The following is a 21,477-nucleotide window of genomic DNA, read 5'->3' as shown; positions in this document are numbered from 1 at the left end:
TTGATCCAACAGCATAATGATATCAAGCCTCACTATGAATGGCATATTTACTAATCTTTCTAATCTTCAAGTGCATTTTCTCCATCTTAATCTTGTGATCATCGACGACATCGGCAACATGCAACTCCAATTCCATGTTCTCCCCCTCAATTCTTTTCAATTTTTCCTTCAAATCCTCGTTTTCTCTTTCAACTAAATTTAACCTCTTGACAATAGGGTCGGTTGGAATTTCCGGTTCAACTACCTCCTACATACAAATATCTATGTCAACTTGATGGGCATAATTTGTCATAAACACGAAATGCAATGAATAGTTTTAAAAGAGAATATACCACATTTGAATCATAACCCGGACAAGGGCCGACGGGGATGGATATCAAAACCATGGCACTATGTATAACAAACAACGTATGGGTAAGATAATTATACGAGTAACTATATATCCAAATCACACAAACATCAATTTTTTATATAAAACTTCATGAACAAGAGGCTCACCACAAGGTGGTGCCGGCGACGGGACATTGCGAATGATCGACGGTGGTCACGACGGAGATTTAGAAGGTACTAAGTAAACCACACCTACATATGCAAACTAAGTGTTATTTTTGACCTCAAATTGCATATAAATCAAATACTAGCACATATATATAATTCCTCCCAAATTAGTAAACTCAAAAATCAATCACTATATAAAGCATTGCACGAGCTAATCTAGCAATGAGAGATGAAAGGACAAAGTTGCTAACCTTTATGATTATTTGAATGGATGGGGCCTTCAAATCTTGACAAATTTTGGGCAAAATGTGTGATGAGCTTGAGAGGAAGAGGGAAAAGAACAGAGAGGAGAGGGGAAAGGGGAAGGACAGAGCGAGCTCGGGTGGACGAAGGGTCAATGTAGGACGACCTTTAGTACCGGTTCGTGATACGACCCGGTACTAAAGGTGCTGGAGGGGCTCCGGACTGACAACATCCTGCCACCACTCACTTTAGTACCGGCTCGTGGCACGAACCGGTGCTAAAGGTTCACCACGAACCGGTACTAATGAGAGCGGCCAGCTAGCCGTTGGAACCGGCACTAATGCACACATTAGTGCCGGCTCAAATTCAAACCGGCACTAATGTGCTTCACATTTGACCCTTTTTTCTACTAGTGATTAAAAGGGATATGTGCTATGTAAGAATACACGGTTGTACATCTTATCTCATATGCACAATGTGATGAACTATGATACCCAAGAACGATGAAGGAAATATCATCTCTACATTGCATGTAGTCTCACCATGTCTGGCTGTAGGTCATCCAACATGTTTGGATCGATCACCTTGTGAAAAATGATGTTACAAAAATCACACGACTGCACTAGTATTTGTCGGATATTGGGTGGCAAGATATTCTTGACTGTGACTGGAAGCGTGTGTGTTATAAGAACATGGTATTCACGAGGCCACCGAGGAGAGCGGCGTCATATTTGAATTTAACTAAACTTCGATCAGCTATCCAAGTTCTTCATAAGTTCAAACTTGGGCCCTTCCCACCGGTGTCCCCATGCGGCGTGCTCTTGCCTGCAGTACATCGTGCGCCTACACACGAGAGTTATATCTCGCATTAAGCAAGACAGTAGTAGTTCTCATTGAAGGATTTTTTTTTCTACTGTAGCAATTGGGCCGGCCCGCTTAATGAAAGGAAAGGATTTGAAAAAGCGATCGAAACCAGGATTCGAACCCTCGTTTCCTGGATGCACTGAACGCACAACCTCCTTTAAGGTAAACTAGCAAATATGTCCGTGCATTGCAACGGGAGAAAAACAATATATATAAACGAGTCAACATGCCACGTCTACTCCGGTGTCTACCTACTTCAATACAATTGCACGCCACATCCTCTCTGAGTCTTATAAATGTTTGGCTTATTTCCTATTATTTGTAGTCAAAATAGTTCATGACAAACATACCACTTTCGATAATAATTGTGGCCATGGTGGTCTTTCTAATCCACCTTGGTATCTTTGATCCAAAAAAATTTCATTGAAAGTTCATAGATCCATATGATTTTTTTTCTAGGCGCTCTTATTATACGAGTGAATTAATCCTATAGAAAGAAAATTGTACAAATTCTTTTGCACTACATTCCATAGGAAGTTTCATTCCGCGCACTAACCTTTTGGAACGATCCTTCATTTTTATTAAAGTGCATTCTAACTAAAATAGCTCGCTCGCAAATTTAATCAAAAATCAAATAAGTAAATGCCACATATGAACCCAAGGAATAAAATTTGAGTCTATTGTTCACCTCCTGTAAGAAGATCATGCGCTGGCATTGAATGGAACTAAACTTTGTACTGCATGGAAGGCATTTGTTTGTTTGCACATTTGGGAAAGCGGGTCAGGCCACAGGCAATGATGGTTGATGGATTCTTAGGGGAAAATAATCAATAGGGGGAAAAATTAATGGCAAACAATTCTCAATAAAAAAGTGTCGGTAGAATAATTCAAACTTGTGTGTTGGTCTGCATCTGTTAAATAGAATTGAACAACAATAAAACTAAACTATGTATGTTGTGTCTTCCTAAGCATACAGGCAGCTGAAAATGCAGTGAACATATTTGGTTGACAAATTTAAATACATTATAACTGAGCACTTTTCCAGCCCTCCCAGGCCATCAACATTTCTATCAGTTGGATCGACAGTTTTAGGCTTTTTTGACCGTCAGATTTGCTCTTAATCCCACCTAATCTTCTGTACAGGCTAAATCACCTGTCAGGCTGGGCTAGCCTTCTCGGGCTGCTGCTCCAGCGTTTTTTTGGGCGTCTGTGGTTCAATTGGGCCTACTGGCGTACTGGGCCTGTACTACAACCCAACGCAACACGCAATTATAAAATGCAGAAGTGTACAACCCTAAGAGCATCTCCAACAGGCGCCGGTCGCGCCGCGCGCAAAAAACAGATATGCCGCGCGCGCATCGCCTGGTTTGGCTGTCGGTGTACTAGAGTAGGGGTACCCTAGTATCCCGAACTTGTGCACGGGCAGTCGCAGCATCCCGCGGCAAGGCTTGCCGGGTGACCGCCAAGGTCCTCCGTGGTTCCCCTGGAGCCATTCAAGGAGACAAGACCCCGGCAAGAGGAGCTTGCCGGGAAGGCCAACCAAGGCATATCAAAGCCAAGGAGACAAGACCCCGGCAAGAGGAGCTTGCCGGGAAGGCCAACCAAGGCATCTCAAGGAACTTGCCGCGACGCGCCACACGTCCCTGCAAGGCCCGGTGAGCGACAAGCTCCCGGACGCGGCAAAACAACGACCGTGGCAAGGCGCTTGCCGCGGCAAGCCACCACTCTGTGTCCGCGCTCCAGCACATCCACCAACGTGTCGCTCTGGGACCCTTCCAGGCGTACGTGGCGGGAGGCTGTGCAGCCAGCGGTGCGCGGTGGCAAGCGGCGTTGACAAGATTGCCATCGTGGCGAGCAGTGGCGCCCCTGACGGTCCCTTTTTGCACTATTTAGGCGACACAGACGGGCATTTAATGCCCTTGTCCCCTGCCGTCAGGGTTAGGTATGATACACTGTAGCAGGTAGCTGTACCAACCGCAGCACCTTTCCATTTTTACCCTTGTCTACGTTGCCACCTGTCGGTGACCCCTTGAGCATATAAAAGGAGGCCCATGCGCAACGTAGAGGGGGGGTCGGGAGAAAAGAGAACACTCATGCTCGGTCTCGTTAGCTGCTGGAGGGTACTGTAGCACTCCGCGCTCCCGAGCAAGAACTCAATACAAACCACAAAGCAGGAGTAGGGTTTTACGCATCCGTGCGGCCTGAACCTGGGTAAACTGCTCGTGTGCTTCGCCTCGATCCGCTCTTCGTGCGACCTTCGCCCCCGCCGAACCGAAAGGGACTCGGTCCGCCGGTCCCATAGGTGCCCGTGGATCAGTACCCCATCAACTGGACAGAGCAAGAAGAGGAAGTTGATTTCTGGTGACTATTTTCCGGCAGAGCTTCCCGAAGCCGCCGCCAAGAAGGTCCCCAAGATCAACGCCAAGAGCGCTGAGGAGCAGTCTGCTCCGGCAAGCCCTAGGGTTTGTTCCGTTGAAGCAGAGGTTCCCGATAAGTTTTGCTCCGACAAGCTTGTCGGGGAACGTCAAGCTCCCGCAGAGCCGCAGGTTCTCGCCGTAGAAGCGGATGTTCCCGCAGTAGCTGAGATCAACGCCAAGAGTGCTGAGGAGCAGTCTGCTCCGGCAAGCCCTAGGGTTTGTTCCGTTGAAGCACAAACTCCCGACAAGTTTTGCTCCAGCAAGCTTGCCGGGGAACGTCAAGCTCCGGCAGAGCCGCAGGTTCTCGCCGTAGAAGCGGATGTTCCTGCAGCAGCAAATTTGCCTTTAGTCCTTGTTGTCAAGCCACAAGCTCCAGCATGGGCACAGCAGATTGTCCGTTTCCTTCAGACAGAAGAACTTCCCGAAGAGCAAGAAGAAGCGGAAAGAGTAGCCCGGCAGTCAAGTATGTACCAGTTTGTCGACAAGACACTGTACAGAAGAAGACTCAACGGTGTGAAATTGAAGTGTATTCACCGGGAAGACGGACAAAAGCTGTTGGCAGAGATACATGGAGGCATATGTGGTCACCACATTGGCGCAAGAGCACTTGCCGGCAAAGCATTTCGGCAAGGTTTCTTTTGACCGACAGCCCTCCAGGATGCAACTGCACAAGTAACCAAGTGTGAAGCGTGCCAGTTCCATTCCAAGCAGATACACCAACCAGCTCAAACTCTCCAGACGATCCCTTTATCCTGTCCATTTTCGGTCTGGGGGCTCGACATCCTCGGCCCCTTTCCCCGAGCAGTCAGGGGCTTTGAGTACTTGTACGTTGCAATCAACAAGTTCACAAAGTGGCCGGAAGTGGAAGCAGTGAGGAAGGTGACAGCACAGTCAGCAGTCAAGTTCTTCAGGTCGATTGTTTACCGCTTCGGGATCCCTAACAGGATAATCACCGACAACGGTGCGCAATTTACGAGCCGCACCTTCATGCAGTACGTCCAAGATCTTGGCGCCAAGGTCTGCTTCGCTTCTGTTGCTCACCCGAGAAGCAACGGTCAAGCGAAGAGGGCAAATGCTGAAGTGCTGCGTGGGCTCAAGACCAGGACTTTCGACAGGCTGCACAAGTGCAGAAGAAACTGGATCGAGGAGCTGCCGGTGGTTATTTGGTCGATCAGGACGATGCCAAATCGAGCCACTGGCCAGACACCTTTCGCTCTAGTCTATGGAGCAGAGGCAGTTCTCCCCACAGAACTCGTATACGGGTCACCTCGAGTGCTCGCTTATGATGAGCTTGAGCAAGAGCAGCTGCGACAAGATGACGCGCTGCTCCTTGAGGAAGACCGTCTTCAGGCTGCTGTGCGAGCTGCTCGCTACCAGCAAGCTTTGCGCCGCTACCATAGCCGCAAAGTTAATGCCAGAAGTCTCGAGGAAGGCGACCTTGTTCTTCGGCATGTTCAGTCCGCCAAGAATCCCAACAAGTTGATGCCGAAGTGGGAAGGCCCTTACCGGGTGAAACGAGTCACTAGGCCTGGCGCTGTCCGCCTTGAGACCGAAGATGCCTTTCCGGTGAGCAACTCCTGGAACATTGAGCACCTTCGTAAGTTTTACCCGTAAGGCGCGGTTGCCGGAACTTGTTCCGGCAACCACCTTTTGTACAAGTCTTGCCGCTGTTGCATGTAATCCTTTATACAAAGCCGGGCGCAGACCCCGTGCATAAGTAAAGCTCATGTGCTCCGCACATCTTGTCAATTTCATGCTTCCTATTTTTTGCATGTGTTATCTGACACTTTGTGCAGCACCTACCCCCGGTAAGCAATAACGAGCCGTAAGGCTCCATATCTTTATATTCTCCTCTTTCTTTTTTCTCAAAGAAAGGAAGGTTCCCTCGCCCACAAGTTTGACGGGGGAAAGGAGAAGATAATGGTATGGACCAGGCGTCGTTCAAGAAAGTTTTGCCTTACCGGGAAGCAAACAACAGAAAAGCTAAGTTGCCAAAGTTTGAGCAATCAGATTTTTTAAACTTTTAAGTTATCTCCCTTGAACGACCGCACTTTGTATGGAAACCTGTGCGCGGAGGAACCAACTCGTAGCTAGTTGCGCCCTTACTTTGTTTCGAGTCCGCTCAACAACTTAAGTGAGCTGCGACTAGTTGCGACGAGGTTTTTTGTCGGTAGCGGCACCGCCAGCAGGCTGCTGACATCCTGCACTCAGCGCTCGCGGCTAAGGTGCCTGCACCGGCAAGTTCCCTAAAAGCGTAGGGCAAAAACATACAAAGGGAGGAATCAAGTAAAGGGAATAACATTGCAATCATTACCCAGAAAAGAGCTATATTACAAAATAGCTTGTCGCGGCTCTAACAGATTGTTTTCGTAACATGACCAGCAGCGACAAGAAAAGAAGGAAATGGGCGGCCTAGTCTACACGATCGCCCTCAATCCTCTTGATACCGCTCACCTTGTCCACAATGGGTGCGACAAGGGTCTTGAGCGCCTCCAGGTAAGCATCCGGCGGCAGGGTCTTGAGGACGTTGGTGAGGTTGAGGCCCGGGTTGCGGAAAACCACCTTCATCAACACCTTTTGAAGAGCTCCCGCGCAGATCTTGCACGACTCGTCAGCCAGCTGCTTTGGGATCTTCTCCCGGAGCCGCTGGAGGGCCGTCGCCACGCCTTTGAAGAACAAGGTGAGCTTGGCGCTGGGTTGAAGGTTCTCATCGGAGGAATACCCGAGATCCTCCACCCCCAGCTGCGCCAGCTCCCTGTCGATATCTGCGGCAGCACTCACAAGACCCTCCGTCCAGTGCTCCACTTTCACCAGCGTCTTGGTCAAAGTGGTCAGCTTCAACTCAAGATCTGCGTTGGAATCCTTGGCGGCGCTAAGCTCTTTGCCCTTCTCAGCGAGACGAGCCTGCAGCTCTGAGTTGCTCTGGGCGTCCTTCTCCCGCTCAAGTTTGAGCGCGGCAAGCTCTTCACCACTCGCCTTGAGATCGGCCTCCAGCTGCGCCACCTTCGTCTCCAGCTCCTTCTTGGCGGCCTCGGCAACTGCGGCAGCATCCTCTGCTTGCTTAAGGGCTCCGCCGAATTCTTGCTCACGCGCGGCAAGCTCCTCCTCGTGGCTATCGAGGTTAACTTTCCGCTGCGCCAGCTCGCCCTCCTGCGCAAACAGCTTCTCAGCGGCAAGCCGCTGTTGCTCTTCAACTTCGGCTTTCTCGAGGAAGAAGGCCTTCTGCGCTTCGGCAAGTTGCTCCCGCTCCTCTGCCAGGGACCGGAGAGTTTCCTGGTAGAGACCCCAGAGCTCATCTGTGCGCTTCTCGATATCTGCTCCCGCCTTCGCGACAAGCGCCTCGCGGGATTTCAGCTTGGCTTGCCGCGCGCGGTAGAGCGACAACAGCTTCCGCAGCAGCCGCTCCTCCTCAGGCTCGCCGCTGCTGCTGCTCGGCGCGTCAACTAGCGTCAGCCCAGCGGAGGCGAGCACCTCTCCGTCGAAGCTCTCTCCCTTGACCGGCGCCCTGGAGCTTGACGCCCAGGGGAGGTTGATGAAGACGCCATCGCCGGCCTTCAGGTAGACGCTTGGCCGGGGCTCTTCGGAGCCTGGCGCTGCGGCAGCGGCGGACGGGTCGGCGGTCGACGTAGCGCCTGGCGCTCCTGCGGCCTCAGGGCCGTCAGTGCGATCGCCAGATCCCTCGCCAGCTGCTGCGGCGGCAGCTTTGGCGGCCTCGTCGCCAGCGGGATCATCAGCGCCGGCTGTTTCTTTAGTGGCAGCTGCGTTGTCGACAGCAACCTCAGTCTCCATCGGCTCCGCAGCAGATGGGTCTGATTGCCGGAGAAGCGAGAAAAATCAAGCAAATATCCAAGAAGAAGAACCCAAGGGAAGCCTTGAAGAGAAGATTACCTCTACTGGGTTCAGCAGTCGTAGTCTCCGTCGCCGGGGGAACGCTGGTGTTGTCCCTTGCCGGAGAACTCTCACTTGCCGGAGGACTCTCCCTTGGCATTTCGGGGACGGTCTCCGGGCGCTCCTGGTGGGGCTACTCTGTGCCTACACAAACCAGCAGTCAGATGTCAGCCAAGAAAGAGTATCCATGCGCGCCTAACAACGGCAAGTAAACCATATACTTACGCTGGGGACTGCTCTAGAGAACAGTTGCCGGGTCCGGCAAGGTGGTCTCGGGCGCACCTCCTGCTGTCGCGGTGGGTTCGTCCTCGATGACAATCACCGGGACCTTGGCTCTCTTCGCTGCTCTCTAGGCCAGAGTCCTGAAAAGGAGCAAGTTCAGAGTAAAGCAAATGAGATACAAGATAAAACAACAAGAATTGAAGAACTACAGGTACAACAAGAGAAGCTTACTCTTCTTCTTCCTCCTCGTCGGAGCTAAACGCGGAGAAGTTGAAGTCCGGCCCATGTCCAGCGCGAGGAGGCGGAGGAGTAGGTTCCCTTGGCCGCTTGGCGGGAACGGTGGCGGTGGCCTGAGACGACCCCGCTCCAGTTGCCGCAGCAGCATGAGGTGCTCCCGCAGCACCAGTGCTTGCCGCGGTGGAGCGCGTCACGCGGCGCGGCGACTGTTCACCCGCCTGCCGCCCCGCTACGTCCCCAACCTTGTGGAGACGCCTTCTTGGCGGGGATGGAGACTCTGCTTGTGGCGAGCTGCCTGAAGATGAGGAGGAAGAGGAGTTGATCTCCAGCGAGCCGCTCGTATCCTTGGCGGGCTTGCTCGACTCGGCGTTATGCCCGGCAAGCCCTTTCCCGCCGGCGGGCTCCCCTCGCTCGGCACGGCTTGCCGCCTCTGCTGCATCTGCCTCCTCCACGGTGAATCCAAATTCGCCCGCGGCTGCGGCTGCCGCCGCCTCTTCTAGCCTGATGGCGATGCGTGTCATCTCCTCATCGGTGGTGTCGCGGGTGAGCCTATCCTTTTCATCGGAGCAGATCGGCACTTCTACCAAGTCGTCAAAGAACTGCTGCACAACGTCATCTGCAGGCTCTTGCCAAGTTGGGGCAATTCCATGCGAATCGCACAGCGGCATCATTGCACGGATGCGGTCGAGCGCAGAGTTGTTGCACAGCGGAACAACACCCCCCGGCAACCTAAACACTTCGGGATGCTGAGGGTCGTACTTGAATAGCTCCTGGAGCATTGCGTTGAGCTCCAAAACAGTGAAGTTGAAATTGAGGCCTGGACGCAGCCTCATGATATCCACCGCATTCTTGAATTTTCAGGTGGGTCTCCCCCATTCCTGCAGGGGGCAATGCGGCGGCGAAGAAAGTCTGCGCCAACAGCGCCTACAGTGAGCCCGGCAAGCCTGAGGCGTAGGATCCGAGCGACGGCAATCTTCAGCCTGTCATCTTCCGGGGCCACGTCACTCCAATCGCTGCCGCGTGCTACTGGGGTTTGGCGCCGGGCGGTAAACGGCTGCGGATTCTCCTCGTCAATCCAGCACCAGTCTGCTCTCCATTCTTCCCACTTGCCGCGGAACTCTCCCTCCAAATAAGTGTCCTTCTTGCCGGCCCTCGAGATCTAGGCGATTCCGCCGGATAAAGGTTCTCCTCTCTCTACTCGGGGCATAAAGAAGTGGCGAAAAAGGGCTACATTGGGATGGACTCCGACAAAGTTTTCGCAGAGATGTGTGAAAACTGCCATGGTCAGAACGGCATTGGGGGTGAAGTCAAGGAGGTGGAATCCGTAGGTGTTCATGATATCGCAGAAAAACTCAGAGAAGGGCGGGCAGAGCCCGCAGTAGAAGAACAAGGCGAAGAAAGGATATCCGTTTGGAGCCATTTTCCAAGCGGCGGCTGGAAGTACCTTCGTGCGCGGATGCGCTCGCGTCTCCGTCGACCAGAAGAGATAGTAGTTCTCCCTCAGCTCCCTCGCGGCAAGCTTGGGGGGGAAGACTGCCCGCTCCTTTCGCAGCGCCGCAAGCCGCTGCGCCTCGGTCGACTTCACAACCTTCCCCTTGTCGGCTTTCGGAGCCATGGCGGAAGTGGTGGAGGAGGTCGACGGCGTTGGTGGTGCTGGTGGTGATGGGGGGCGAGGCGCTGCTCTCTTTCAGCTTTGGGAAGACGAGGGAACGGCGGAGATTTCCGAGATTGGAGTAGCAACCGGCGAATGGGCAAACTGCCCCTGTTTCCCCTGCTTATAAGGAGGGAGGGGGCGGACGTTCCGCATTTCCGAATAAAGAAACCACCCACGATCTCTCCCACGACGCCGCATTCAACGCGTGCCGTTCGGGGAGGGCGCGGTGGATACGGAGAAAGATGCTGCGTAATCTAGGCCGCGCGTGCCCGTGCCCTGTTTTGGGCCTGGCCCAACAGCGCTCGGCACCGTGTATGGCCCAGGCCCGGGGGCTCCTGTCGGTGTACTAGAGTAGGGGTACCCTAGTATCCCGAACTTGTGCACGGGCAGTCGCAGCATCCCGCGGCAAGGCTTGCCGGGTGACCGCCAAGGTCCTCCGTGGTTCCCCTGGAGCCATTCAAGGAGACAAGACCCCGGCAAGAGGAGCTTGCCGGGAAGGCCAACCAAGGCATATCAAAGCCAAGGAGACAAGACCCCGGCAAGAGGAGCTTGCCGGGAAGGCCAACCAAGGCATCTCAAGGAACTTGCCGCGACGCGCCACACGTCCCGGCAAGGCCCGGTGAGCGACAAGCTCCCGGACGCGGCAAAACAACGACCGCGGCAAGGCGCTTGCCGCGGCAAGCCACCACTCTGTGTCCATGCTCCAGCACATCCACCAACGTGTCGCTCTGGGACCCTTCCAGGCGTACGTGGCGGGAGGCTGTGCAGCCAGCGGTGCGCGGTGGCAAGCGGCGCTGACAAGATTGCCATCGTGGCGAGCAGTGGCACCCCTGACGGTCCCTTTTTGCACTATTTAGGCGACACATACGGGCATTTAATGCCCTTGTCCCCTGCCGTCAGGGTTAGGTATGATACACTGTAGCAGGTAGCTGTACCAACCGCAGCACCTTTCCATTTTTACCCTTGTCTATGTTGCCACCTGTCGGTGACCCCTTGAGCATATAAAAGGAGGCCCATGCGCAACGTAGAGGGGGGGTCGGGAGAAAAGAGAACACTCACACTCGGTCTCGTTAGCTGCTGGAGGGTACTGTAGCACTCCGCGCTCCCGATCAAGAACTCAATACAAACCACAAAGCAGGAGTAGGGTTTTACGCATCCGTGCGGCCCGAACCTGGGTAAACTGCTCGTGTGCTTCGCCTCGATCCGCTCTTCGTGCGACCTTCGCCCCCGCTGAACCGAAAGGGACTCGGTCCGCCGGTCCCATAGGTGCCCGTGGATCAGTACCCCGGCATTGGCGCGGAGCGCAGCACTGGCTCCAGCAGCCGCGCTAAAATGCAGCGCGCAAAAATGCAGCGCGCGCGACTCGCACAAACAACATATGCATTCGAAAACAAAAGCAAAAAATCAAAAATAAATAGTTCAATTTCATTTATTACAACTCAAACAAACAGTTTATCATTCAATACAATAAATAGTGCAATTAAACACAATAGATAGTTCAACAATACAATAACGAACGCACAAATCATGATGCTCTTTGTCGTCCATTCCATGCCCACCACTCCTCAATGAGATCCTTCTGAAGATCATTATGCGCTGCAGGACGTCGAATGGCATGATAGGAGGCAACAAAATGGGCCACCCTTTCAGCCCTCCGTCGCACTCGCACGGGATATCCCAAGAGCTCATACTGAGAGTAGTCTACATCTTGGCCACGCTCATTCTCGATGATCATGTTGTGCATGATCACACAAGCGTGCATTATGTACCAAAGCATCTTTTGATCCCAAAATCTAGCCGGTCCTCTCACAATAGCAAATTGGGCTTGCAAAATCCCAAAAGCTCTCTCCACATCTTTTCTAACCGTCGCCTGAGCATTGTGGAAATCAAGATTTTTCTTACCTTCTGGCTTTTTCAACGGCTTGACAAAGGTTTGCCACTTTGGATAGATGCCATCCGCTAGATAATAGCCATAGTTGTATGTACGGCCATTTGCTACAAACTGCACCGGTGGCAACTCCCCATTTGCAATCTTACTCATCAGTGGTGACCGGTTGACAACATTGATGTCATTCAAAAATCCAGGCATTCCAAAGAATGCATGCCAAATCCAAGTCTCTTGATCGGCCACCGCTTCAAGGATTATAGTCGAACCCTATTTTGGCCGTGGAATTGCCCATGCCATGCCTTTGGACAATTCTTCCAAGTCCAATGCATGCAATCTATTGAGCCAAGCATGACAGGAAAACCGCGAGCTTTGTTCATCGCTAAAAGCCTTGCGACGTCTTCAGCGTTGGGAGATCTCAAATACTCCTCGCCAAAGACTTGCACAATTCCGACTGCGAAGCGCTTGACACACATGATGGTTTGGCTCTCACCCATAGCCAAGTGATCATCAACTAGATCAGCCGGTATACCGTATGGCAACATACGCAAAGCGGCTGTCACCTTCTGAAAGGTGCTATGCCCGAGCTCTCCAGCGGCATTCCTCCTTTGCTGAAAAAAGCGGTCATGGCTCGCTAGTTTCTCTGCAATGCGTCTGAACAACTCGGTGCTCATTCTAAACCGGCGACGAAAATACGACTCGGGGTATGTGGGATTCTCCGCAAAATAATGCCTAATCAATCTGTTGTGGGCATCGATCCTATCCCTCCAAACTTTTTGCCGACCCATAACCGAACCACCGTGCTTCGGTTTTTTATTAATATGCATAGCTAGGATCATTGCAAGATCCTCCTCCTCTTCCATATCAAATTCTTCTTCGGAAGAATCATACGACGAACTCATCTACAATGTTGAATACTATGCTATAAATAAAAAACTACAATCAACATGCACGAAATTCATGGCTTTTGGGCAATACATACCTTCTAGGCATTTTGTCGAACACCTTGCGGGCGCCGAGCGGCAGCGAGCGCGCGGGCGCTGTTCGTTGGCGGACCAGCACGCGCGCGGGTCGGCGGGCCTAGAGGGGGGCCGGAGAAAGTGCGCGCGGGGCGGGGATAGGCCGGGGAAGCACCGGAACGGTCGCCGGGTGGCGCGGTCGGCGGCGGCGGCGCGGCTGGATGGGGGGTGGGAGGTGCGAGCGAGCGCGCGAGAGTCCAGCGCGCGGGAGCGGGCGCAGCAAATAAGCAGCGCGCGGTTGCGTTTCGGCCCGCGCGCTGGACTATGTATGCCGCGCACGCGGTTTTCGCGCACCCGCTGGAGCAACTATTCCGGTTGCGCGCGTGCTAAAAGGGGGGATTTTGCGGCGCGGCGCTAGTTTTGGCGCGCCTGTTGGAGATGCTCTAAAACCGGTCACGACCCTGCTCCTCCTCTGTTCTGATTGTGCGGCCTGACCACGGTCTCGGATTGCATCGGCGGCTGTGCTGGGTTTGCACGAACGAGGCGTACATCGCCTCCGTGGTCCGTCAGTCCAGCGGCGCGGCAGGATGGTCCGTTTCTAATGGCCGGCGCCTCATCTGCTGGTAACTGCTCCGCTCAGACTTCAAACACGCAATCATACTTTCGTATTGAAGCACGCATTCATGGCCGGGCTGACGACTCATCTCCTTGAAACTTCAGTTTCTACTAGGTGGTATGTGTATATATGCTTCTTCCTCCCTGCCTTTCATCCGATCCAATCGATCTGTTAGGGAGAGGGAATAAAAGCCAGCGAGGCTGGCCTATGCGGACGAGGCAGAGGTGATGCGGGGGCGTGCCGATGGCGTGCGAAGTGCGGTGATTCGGCTCGCAAAGCGGCGTGATGCAGGGTGGCTCCACGTAGGCATGGACGATTAATGTAGAGCGAGGCGACGCAGCTTCCAGCAGGTGATTTAGACAGGGAGACGGCCGCGACGCAGCTTCCAGAAGGTGATTTAGACAAGGAGACGGGAACCACACCTTCGTTTGGTTATAGGTCATTGAAGGCTATCAGCCGGCGTGAAGGTAGTTCCTATTCTTGGTAGTTAAGTACGTCACTTACTGTCCGCGATTAATCCAGGTACGTTACTGGCAACCTACACATGCTTGAGTTCATGCGCATGTGTGAAAATATGTTTTTGGTTAGGTTGCTTCTTCGTCTTCGTCTTTCCTGCAGAATTTATTTCCCCTACAATTTGCCTCTCCCACCCAGTGATTCCAATGTGCTAATGTGTTTTCAATCTCAATTTTGTACAGGAAGTGCTCATCCTGTTTCTGGTTAATTGATTTGGGCAAATCTTGGAGGTTGATTCTTGTATATTGGCTTGGAGTATTCTTCTCCTGACAATGTGCAACAGCTGATATCCAGCTAATTAGTTCACGTAGACTGGCAAAGCAGATCCCTTCATACTTTAACATCCATCTATCTAGGACGTGTGAATGCATGTATATGTTTTACTCATGACATGGTACTGTTTGTTGATGTATCCGGCAGATTTCTTATAATGATACAGTAAAATGAGCAAAAAACACAATCAAGATATTCTAGAAAGAGGTGATGCCAAGAAAACACCAACAATCTCTTTCCTAAATACATGGTACAACATCCAAGAAAGGACGAATGTATACATACATGCATGATATAGCATATATTGACTTTACTGCTTATGAATCTATGTCTTGTGTTGTTGCTGCTACCAATGTACTCTCATGCATATTCTGAACCATGAAGTGCCTGGGTTCTTTTAATCTACTGTATATAATGAACCAACAAACTCTAAGCACACAATTCTTTTAATTTACTTGACTTAAGCTACATGCGTGCATAATTAAAAAAATATCATGTTAAGCTGATCCATCTCATTGATAACATCATATATCTGATCTTGTCAGTAGAAATTGTGATACGCAGTTGACAGGAAACTTGGACGGTTGGATTTTTTTAATCTGTTGTACACTGGTCAGGAAACTTCTCGATAGCTTCCTGATGCTCTAACTAGAAGTTAGGCTATTTCAAGTGCGAAAAAACATCCAAAAGGCTATTCATCTTGCATGGTTCCATCTGTACAAGGTGAAATCATCACTACTGATGTTTTATTTATAAGAAGGCATCTTCATTGATGCTCCCAAAATCTTAGGCTTAGCAAAAAAATTCAATTGGCCAAAAGGAACCAATCATACTGTTATTTGATTTCCAATGTGTATATATTCCCTATATCATGAAATGAGCCACATGATCTTTCTTATTAATAGTATTGGCATGGAAAAACTCACACTTCTAATGACTGTACGGTACTTGTTTGCTTTGCGCATGTAAAAAGATAAAGTGACCCTCCCATGAGCACATCAGGTTTCTTTTTGTTAGCTAATTATGACCATTACCAGTGTTGTGTACCACTTACACTTGCAATTCTGCAGAAATTCTGGCTTTCAAGTAAAGAAGAAAACACAATCAGATGCTAAATTGTCCAAGACGGATTATGCCGAGAGGTAGGTGGCCCTGATGAATCATAAGGCAGATTGAGAATGGCGAGCACAACGGCAAGGGAAGAATGACAAGCCTGCCTAGCCACCCAAGGACTAAGGCCATGTTCGGGAGAGGAGAAGCAAGGCCATGGCAACTAAGAGCCACAACATTCCAACGTGGGTTCAATATTATGTTCATGGATTCTTCTGCACATTCTTGATAGAAGAGATTATAAATTGGGTAGTGCATATTGCCTTTACGCAGTCCAGGTATGTCATTAGTGGAAATATTGAATCCTTTTAACACTGAGGGAGACCAGTGAGATCTTTTCCTGGACTATGTAACCCCAACTAATCAGCTAAAAATTGTGTTAAAAAACTAATCAACTAAAAATGATGGATTATAAAATAGAGCAGTGCAATTACAACAAGTGAACGAAATAAAGCAGCGCAATCACAACAAGTGAACGCCCATCACTGATTTAGGGTATGATAGACCAAATTAGCTTAAAGTTACAAATATATACAGTACATTATCATATTAAAACAATATATTTGTATCAATCCTTAACATTAGAGTGCAAAAATAGATGGGCGCAGCAACGCGCGCCATAAATGATCTAGTGTAGGTTCATAAGAACACAAAAGGTACACATGCTTCCTACTCCCTCCGTTACTAAATATAAGTCTTTTTAGAGATTTTAATACGAACTACATACGGATGTATATAGACATATTTTATATCATAGATTCACTCATTTTAGTCCATTCTGGAATCACTAAAAAGACTTATATTTAGAATAGAGCAAGTATATTCCAAGCAGATCAAGCAGAATGTTCCTTTGGATAGCTTATCTTGTCTCACAATTGATACGGTGCCAAGCATGCAGTGCAATCATCTCATGCTCATTCAAACAGTTGTTGTTGTTTTTGTTGAACTGTCACGTTACTCTTGTAAACCTGTGATGTATATCTTGTTGATGTTGTAACTATTAGTCCTAGTCTCCAGGAGCCTTCCTAGTCTAGAGCCATCTCCTGTAATCATGCCCTGCATGTAGGGCAGCAACGTGTATATGTAACCGGCTCTGACTAAGGCAATACATCACGTGAGATTCATTATCCTGTTTGGTAATCAGAGCCATGACTACTCCTCCCTCCTCTCCGCGCGAGGCTGATGCCGATCAAGCCACCGCTGCCGCAGCCGCCACCGCTGCCGCCGCCGCAGCCGCCGCCGCTGCCACCCTCCCTGCCGTAGACCTGCGCCCTCGTGCTCCGGCCACCGTCGACGCCTCTGGCTCCGTCGACATCTCCGACTCCACCGGTCTTCCTCTTTCCACCCTCCCTCCCAACACCACTGCCAACACCGTGACCCTGCCGTCCTCCTCCAACCCCAAACCACCTCTTCCCACTAGCGTCGCCGGCGTGATCAACTTCAAGCTCGCCCTCAACGGGGCCAACTTCACCCGCTGGTGCAACTACATCACCCTGCTGCTCGGGCGTTATCACGCGGAGGACCACGTGCGGGCTGTCTCGGCTCGTCGGATGGGCGATCCCGACTGGCGCGATGACGACAACACCGTCGTCCTCTGGTTCTTCTCCACCATCGAGGGGGACCTTCTTGACGTGGTCGCGCCGGCCGGCTCGTCTGCCTTCACCATCTGGTCCCGGCTCCATGAGTACTTCCTGGACAACGAGGCGGAGCAGGCCATGCATCTGGGCCAAGAGTTCCGGTCGACCATCCACGGCGATATCAGCGTCAACGACTACTGGCGTCGCCTTCAGGGCCTCGCCGCTGCTCTTGCTGATGTCCGGGAGCCGGTCACCGACCGCACCCTGACTCTGCAGATGCTCGACGGCCTCGGGCCCAAGTTCGCGATGCAGGTGGCCATCATCCAATCGACCGTGCCCCTCCCGACGTCCAACCAGGCGCGATCTCGGCTCGTCCTCGCCGAGCTCTCCATGGACAAGCGCGCGCCGAGGGGGCGCAGGTCCTTGCCGTCCAGCATGATGAGCACGGTGACCGCGCTGGAGATCATGGCGGTCCTCGCGGCGGCGACCGCGGTGGCGATCGCGCCCCCAACGATGGCAATGGGCGCGGTGGCCAACTTGGAGTAGTGCGCGCCCAGCGTGGAGGCCGTGGGCGCGGCTGTGGGCGTGGGCGTGGTGACGCTCCTGCCGGCCGCGGCGCCGGCGCCCAGCCCTGGCTTGGGTACTTCGCGCCGATGGGACTACCGTTTCCTCCCCCACGCGCGCCCTGGATCCCTCCCAATTCTGCCGGCGTCCTCAGCCCCCGCCCCGGCGCGCCGCACGAGGCGTATCCGCTCCTGTTGAGCCACGCCCCGCCACCCCCGGCTCCTGCACCCTACAGCGCTCCTCCCGGCTTGGATGCGGCGGCCATGTACCATGCCGCCCTCACCTACGGCTCCGCCTTCCCCACCAACGCCGAGTGGATCATGGACACCGGCGCCGCCTCCCATGTCACCGGGGATCCAGGTACCTTGTCCTCTTATCATTCTGTTTTAGCTCCTTATACTCGTCACATCATCGTTGGCAATGGTTCTCGCCTTCCCGTCCTTGCTGTTGGTACTGCTCACCTCCCTCCCAAGCCCTTTTATTTGCGCCATATCCTTCTTTCTCCCAATATTGTCAAAAATCTTATTTCCGTACGCAAGTTCACCCGTGACAATTTATGTTCTGTGGAATTTGACCCTCATGGTTTTTCTGTGAAGGACCTAGCCACCAAGGCGCTGCTCCTGAGGGTCAACAGTGACGGGGACCTTTATCCTTTCTCCGACAATAATGGCGCTACCACCTCCACTGCCTTCGTCATCTCCACGACTGATCTCTGGCATAGGCGGCTTGGGCACCCTAGCTCCTCCACGTTTTCCCATTTTCCTTCAGATTTTCTTTCTGCATGTAATAACAAGGCTCGTTCCTCACACTTGTGTGATGCGTGTCAAATGGGCAAACATACTCGGCTACCTTTTCCCACATCCACCTCTTATACTTGTGCCCCGTTTCAATTAATCCATTGTGATATTTGGACCTCCCCTGTTGTTAGTTACTCTGGCTACAAGTACTATCTGGTTATTGTTGATGATTACACGCATTTTTCATGGAATTTCCCTCTACGCACCAAGTCTGACACATGTGACACCCTTCTTCGCTTCTTCAAGTTTATCTCTACACAGTTCGATGTACTCATCCGGTGTGTGCAATGCCATAACGGGGGCGAGTTTCTCACCACGTCTCTTCGTGATTATTTTTCTTCCCATGGTGTTGTGTCCCGTCTCACCTGCCCTCACACCTCTCCGCAAAACGGGAAAGCAGAATGCCATATTCGCACCACTAACGACGTCATCCGCACGCTGCTCCTCCAAGCCGCCCTACCACCTCCCTTCTGGGTTGAGGCCCTACACACCGCCACCATGCTTCTCAACATCCGACCCTCTCGTGTCATTCATCACTTCACCCCATATTTCCTTTTATATGGTGTCCATCCTACATACGACCACCTCCGGATGTTCGGATGCCTCTGCTTCCCGAACCTCTCCGCCACAACCCCACACAAGCTCTCGCCCCGTTCCGCACGTTGTATTTTTCTTGGCTATCCACGCGAACAGAAAGGTTACCGGTGTCTCGACCTAGCCACCCATAAGGTTATCGTTTCCCGGCACATCACTTTTGACGAAAGCGTTTTTCCCTTCTCTGTTTCCGCCGGATCCGCAGCCGCAGAAAATCCTAACCCCCACGTTCCCCGTACCTCGTACCGCTGCACCCTGCCAGATCTCCCGCCCGGCAAGCCCGCCCCTCCCGCACCGCCAGCTGGCCCAACCACCGCGCCTCCACCATCCCCTCCCAGTCCCGCCGCTGGACCCGCCCGCCATGCAGCCAACCAGCCGCGAGCTGCGGGCCCCTCCAGCCATGCACCACCTACCCCGCCCACGTCTCCCGCGTGTTCCCCGTCCTCCGCGCCCGACTCCCCACCACTCATGCCTTGCACCGCGCCTCCCTTGGGATCACCGCCAGGGGGTTTGACCCCATCGCATCTCTCGGGATCACCCCGCGCATCGCACTCGCGTTCCGTGCGGTCTCCTTTCCTTCCCAGTCCCACGCCGCCACGCCTCCCGCTGCCTTCTCCCAAACCCCAGCTACCGCCACATGCCGTCCATGTTTCCCCGCCCAGCAACCCACACCCGATGCGTACCAGGAGCAAAACCGGCTATGCCATGCCCAAACAAGTCCTTGATCTCCACGTTGCCGACGTACCTTCCCCTATCCCTTCCTCGTACCGTTCAGCCCTTAAGGACCCGCACTGGCATCCGCGATGGTCGATGAGTATAACGCGCTAACTTGGAATGATACGTGGTCTTTGGTTCCTTGTCCTGCAGGTGTCAACGTGGTGACCGGGAAGTGGATTTTCCGTCACAAGCTCCATTCTGACGGCTCTTTGGCGTGATACAAGGCACGTTGGGTGGTGCGTGGTTTCACCCAACAGCCGGGTGTGGACTACAGGGAGACATTCAGTCCTGTGGTCAAGCCGGCCACGATCCGGGTGGTCCTCAGCATTGCGACCGCCAAATCTTGGCCCATTTGACAAATGGATGTCAAGAATGCCTTTCTCCACGGTGATCTTGCCGAGGTTGTGTATTGCCAGCAACCCTCCGGTTTCGTCGATGCCACCTCTCCCACACATGTTTGCCGTCTGAACAAGTCCCTCTATGGGCTTAAACAAATGCCTCGCACTTGGTTCCTCCGGTTCACCCGTTTTCTGCACTCCCTCAGTTTTGTGTCTTCCAAGTGTGACACCTCGCTCTTCATCCTCCAGCGCGGCACCTCTCTAGCGTATCTACTCTTGTATGTTGATGACATCATTCTCACCGCCAGCACCACCTCTCTCCTCGAGTCGCTCGTGCACGCTCTCACCGGCGAGTTTTCTATGAGTGATCTTGGTGACATTCACCATTTTCTTGGGATCAACGTCCATCGCTCCACCACCGGTCTCTTTCTCTCCCAGGAGCAGTACACGCTTGAGATACTCGACCGCGCCCAGATGCTCAACTGCAAGCCCATCTCTACTCCTGTTGACACTAGCAGCAAGATTTCTGGTGCCGACGGTGTCCCTTACAATGATCCCACACACTACCGTCGCCTCGCTGGTGCACTCCAGTATCTCACGCTCACTCGCCCGGACATCTCTTATGCAGTGCAGCAGCTATGTCTTGTTATGCATGCACCGATGGAGGGACACTACCAGCTGCTCAAGCGTGTGTTGCGCTACCTCCGTGGCACCACTCACTACGGGCTCCAGCTCTACCGCTCTTCCTCGCGTGATCTTCTCGCCTACAGTGACGCTGATTGGGCCGGTTGCCCCGACACCCGTTGTTCCACCTCCGGGTTTTGTGTGTTTCTTGGCTCTAACCTCGTCTCTTGGTCATCCAAGCGACAGCACACTGTGTCCCGATCCAGTGCTGAGGCTGAGTACCGCGCAGTTGCCAACTGCGTCGCCGAGTCCTGTTGGCTTCGCCAACTTCTTGCTGAGCTTCATCGCCCTCCTCGACGAGCCACCATTGTGTATTGTGATAATGTGAGTGCCGTGTATCTCTCATCCAACCCCGTTCAGCACCAGCGCACCAAGCATGTCGAGATTGATTTGCATTTCGTGCGCGACCGTGTGGCCCTTGGAGAGGTCAAGGTGCTGCATGTTCCGACAGAGTCCCAGTTCGCCGATGTCTTCACCAAGGGGCTGTCGTCTTCGGTTTTTCGTGACTTTCGCTCCAGTCTGAACGTCTTCCCTGGCGCCGTTCGGACTGCGGGGGGTGTTGAACTGTCACGTTACTCTTGTAAACCTGTGATGTATATCTTGTTGATGTTGTAACTATTAGTCCTAGTCTCCAAGACCCTTCCTAGTCTAGCGCCATCTCCTGTAATCATGCCCTACATGTAGGGCAGCACCGTGTATATGTAACCGGCTCTGACTAAGGCAATACATCACGTGAGATTCATTGTCCTGTTGTTTTTGTCTGTGCATGATGATTGTCTCATGTGAAATTACATTAAGCGTGCCTAGAGACTATAAAAACTTGC

General features: G+C 52.5%; 1 pseudogene; it reads left to right on the top strand.

The window, feature by feature from the left end:
* Positions 1–16,530: 16,530 nt before the first annotated feature.
* On the top strand, positions 16,531–19,849 carry LOC147991999 (uncharacterized; annotated as a pseudogene).
* Positions 19,850–21,477: the final 1,628 nt, after the last annotated feature.

Source organism: Triticum urartu, chromosome 1A, assembly GCF_056163025.1.
Source record: "Triticum urartu cultivar PI428250 chromosome 1A, HENAU_Tu73, whole genome shotgun sequence".
Classification (NCBI taxonomy): Eukaryota; Viridiplantae; Streptophyta; class Magnoliopsida; order Poales; family Poaceae; genus Triticum; species Triticum urartu.
The sequence above is the reverse complement of the archived record's forward strand: the minus strand, read 5'-3'. Positions and strand labels throughout refer to the sequence as shown.